We start from the raw sequence: 4,314 nt of genomic DNA, 5'->3' as shown, positions 1-4,314 counted from the left end.
ATATGTAATGTGAGTTTGGTTGTCTCCATGAACAATTGGTCTCGTGTGCCAAGAGACCAGAAGAAATGAATGGTGCCCAGACACCATTAACAAACATTTTGATCAAAGATCCTATAGAAGAATGCTGACCAAAATAAGGGAATTGTGTTGAAGAGAATTATTTATGTGAGCTCAAACTGACAACAGTCATACAAAATGCTAGATGAGAAACTTAGGGGACAAGGAGTTTCAGTTAAATGGCAGTAGAATAATTGGAAAGAATCGTGAGGATTGCACAACTTGAAAATGTAATTAAAGCCACTGAATTATACATGTAATACATGTAGAAATTGTTGAGATGTTTTATCTTTAGTTGTGTACATTTGCCTGTGGTAGGGAGGGAATTTTTCATTTTAAAAGTGATGAAATGTTTCTTTTATAATGTAAACAAAGTTCATTGAGTTAAACTTAGGAGGCCAGAAAACCTTGCAGAAATAAATTCCCTTGGACCTACGTATGTTTGTATGTTGGATCAATTTTCTCTCATAGGAAGCATTTTTGGCCTGTACTTTGCAGAGAGTAAAGACAAAGTGTGAATATTTGCATGATAGCACTAATATAATCCTGCTTAATTGATAGATTTCCATAATTGGGTGACATTTTAAACGTGTAAACTGTATACTGAATGCTACACACAATATTGACAAATTATTGCCTGATTTATTTTTGTTCATTTTTAACCATCAGTGTTTCTCCTTTAACTCTTGGCCAAAATATTTCTTTGTAAAAAAATGTGTGCGCATATTTATATGTACACACATATGCAAGGAGGCTTAAAAATATTAATGGGAAAATGTAATTAAAGGATAATGGAGAGAACTAATCTGGTAGCCGCTGCTGGGCAGGGTCCTGGAGGTGCTAAGTGAAATGGCGGTGGAGTTATGGAGGGCAAGGGAGATGGTGGGGACAGAGTCAGTATCAATGGTGACTTTGTGGGTAAAATGCCTAGAAGACACTGACTCCTTTCCATGGGTCAACTTCCCGGAGCCGCACAGGGCCCACAGATCTTCCAGGACAAGGACTTAGAGCTTGAGTTCGTGCACTCTGAGAACCCGAGGTGCCGATTTGTGTGGGTGTTGGTAATTACAAGGACCAGATCTTAATCCTCCAAGCACTGGGCCAGCTGATGCTGTTTGTGGATGGGATGCTGGAGGAGTGGACCACAGAGAGATGGTGGAGTGGCGGTACACACTGTGCCAGCCTGTCCTGCTTGGTGGGGAAGACGGCCCTGAAGCTAATGCTAGGGTTTATGCAACAGTCTGAGAACAATGTACTGTTCATTTGAGCAGCCAACTCAGCTGCCAGCAGCCATGGTGTGCTTACATGAGTCAGTGATCGGTGTCCATCCTGGAGGAGAACTGCATTGACACTGAGCTGCTGGTGTGAGCTGTCCCCCTCATCAACAAGACACTGGCAGTGCTCCCAGCGCAGGACTTCTAGGACATGACAGACTCACTGGAGCAACAGGGTATGGAGGCACCAGTTCAGCACCACCTGGGTACTGCAATCACTGATGTCAATCTGCATACTAAACCTGGGCTCTATGAGAATGCCTTGTGGTTGGAGAATGGAAACATCGAGGAAGAGTGAGTAATGAGAGCATGCTCGGAGAAGGGCAAGAGGAGCCACCAATTTCTAGAAGGTGGAGGCAGCCCATCAGCACGAGATCCAGAACCTGACCCTGCACTCACCACCCCACTAGTGAGCCCCGCCTCTAGCCTCATGGGCTTCTCCTTTAGCATCTCCATGGTACTCTCAGCTTACAACTCCTTCGAGCATAGCATCTACAAAGCTTGATTCCTGGAGAGTTTGGCCACAGCAGAAACAGCAAGCAGGTTGTGCTGGCCCAAGGCTGGACAGAGACGCTGTCTGAGGCAATGCTCAATGACATTGCCTAATGACATTGCCACCCGTCCATGTTATTAAGACTTCCCTGCTCAACTTCAACAAGTTTGCGGTCAGTAAGCATAACATTGAGAAGCTACTGAACATGTCTATGGAGAACGAATGACAAAAGATTGAGAAGGCTCAACAGACCAACACTGAAATACCCTTGAGCCTAACTGTGTGCTGAATGCTTATCCTTGCCCCCACTGGGGGCCTGGCCACCCACTTACAACTCTAGGCCTTCAAACTCTGGGGCTCCAAACTGGACAATGACAGCATGGAGCGGGAAATTGTAGAGCCTCTGTTTGACCTGAAAGTGGGCATGGTAGAGTTGGTGCAGAATTCCACGGTCCACTGCCTTCTGAACACCTTGCTGAGTGTGGACAACTTCCCAAAGGGCTCCCTAAACAGTGGTTTTGAACTAAGCTTGCTGGCTAAGGTGTCAGGGATGAAAGACATGGTGTTTTGGCTGTCACTGCTGCGCCATTCTTGCTCCCTGGTGCTCCAGATTCGGTCTCTGCTCAGAAATGTTCACTCTCAGGCACTGTGCTAAGGTGGGCTTTGAGCAGCTGATTGAGAATCTGGGACAGATGAGTGGCAGAGCAGGGCAGCTGAGAGCAGTCTGCGAGGTCTCAACTCTGTGTGTCTGTATGCCTGTGTTAGCCAGGGTTGACTAGAGAAACACATTCATAGACTCTCGTATAAGAAAGAACTTTATATAAAAGAGCAATTGTATATTGAGAAACATCCCAGCCCAGTCCAGATCAAGTACATACGTCCAATATTAGCCCATATGTCTGATCATACCAGCCTATAAATGCCTCTTCACACTCATGCAACACATGCAATGACACTGAATACAGGAAGATCACAGGCCAGTGGGTGGAAAGTCTTGTGGATCCAGTGGTGGTGGAAGTGTCTCAGCACTTGCATGGGTCTCCATGTGGTTATTCCAGCTCCAGAGTTCTGGCTCCATCAGCATAGCTCCATGTGGCTTGTCAACAGGAATGTGTAGCAGAGAGAGAAAGAGAGAAAAGAGAGTGAGAGTATGTGTTCCGCCTCCAGGGAGGAAGACTGGAGTTCCCAGAATCCTCAGGAGAAGGCCACGCCCACACAGAGACCTCATTGGCTATGACCTGATTGATAGGCTAGACTCCACCACTTCACTCAAGTTGACCATAGATTATGTAACTGCCACACCACCTCACCCACTTCCTGGCCCAGTGTGCCCACTGTGTTGCCATACTGAGGGTAGTACACTGCTGAGTCTGCAATAGGCCCCATGACTTCCTGCTCTAGCTGGGCTACAGGGCCCAGCATTCCGGGAGGTGTGCATCATACAGTTTTGCCACACACTGTTCAAGTTTGCCTTGGAATACCAGAGCGAGTACCAGCAGGAGCAGAAGTGGTGTTAAGACTCATGGATGCATGGCCAACGAGAGAGAGAAATTCTCAGGTGTGGCTGGAGAGACACAGTTGTCCCTGTGGCTGTGGGTCATGGAATAAGTCACACAAATATGAGGAGTCTGTGGACTAGCAGACCTGAGGATACCACAAATAGGCGCCACAGCAGAGGAATGTTCCTGAGCAGCTCTGCTGTAATGCCCACACCAGCGGGACCCTTCCTGGCATCTTCAGAACCCCCAGGATCCGGCTCACCCCATGACACTTCCTTTGAGATCATGGGCCTGCTGGTGCCTGTCAGTGACCAGGAGAAATCCTTGTGTCTCAGCAGCTTGGGAATGCAAACCTTCCAAGAGCAATCTCAAGTCGTTGAGATCGAATTTGAAGAGAAGGCTCAGAGATGAGCGGGGCCATGGTCTCAAAGTATGAAGATGCTGCCTCCCGGAAAGCTTTTGTGCCTGGGTCGAGGCCTGCGTTTGAGAGGCAAGAAAGAGACTATCATGAGAGGAAGGCCTAGAGCCGAGTTTTCGTCCCACCCTCCCCCCAAACTCCAGCGCCCCTTGCTGCTCAGGAGCTCTTGCCTGAGCAGTATTACCAGTGTGTGTGTGCATGTGTGAGGTGCCTGGACCATGGAGCAAAGTAAGTTTTCTTGGCCAAAAAAAGGGAATGGAATTTTCCCATGAACTTTTGGAATCATATATATATATATATATAAATATATATATATGTATAAAATCTAAGTCAATGGGGTGGAAACAAATATGGGGAAGAGAGAGCACACAGATGATAACACATGTGAAGATTATAGCCAATGTCATTGAACTGTATATGTAGAGATTAGTGATTGTCTGTATAAATTTTCACCAAAAATATATAAATATTTGAATATGTATATATGACACATATGGAGAATTATTCCACATATGCTGAGCTTTAAATGTGAAAATAGGTCAAAAGAGAGAACCATTCTACAACATCCATGTG

General features: G+C 46.1%; 1 pseudogene; it reads left to right on the top strand.

Annotated features, from left to right (window-relative positions):
- The first annotated feature begins 1,007 nt into the window (after positions 1-1,007).
- LOC101653090 lies at positions 1,008-3,759 on the top strand (annotated as a pseudogene).
- The last annotated feature ends 555 nt before the right edge of the window (positions 3,760-4,314 follow it).

This window comes from Echinops telfairi, unplaced genomic scaffold (genome assembly GCF_000313985.2).
Source record: "Echinops telfairi isolate 266 unplaced genomic scaffold, ASM31398v2 ScPeMD7_1;HRSCAF=3_0, whole genome shotgun sequence".
Lineage (NCBI taxonomy): Eukaryota > Metazoa > Chordata > Mammalia > Afrosoricida > Tenrecidae > Echinops > Echinops telfairi.
Note: the sequence above shows the minus strand (reverse complement) of the source record. Positions and strands in the feature narration are given on the sequence as shown.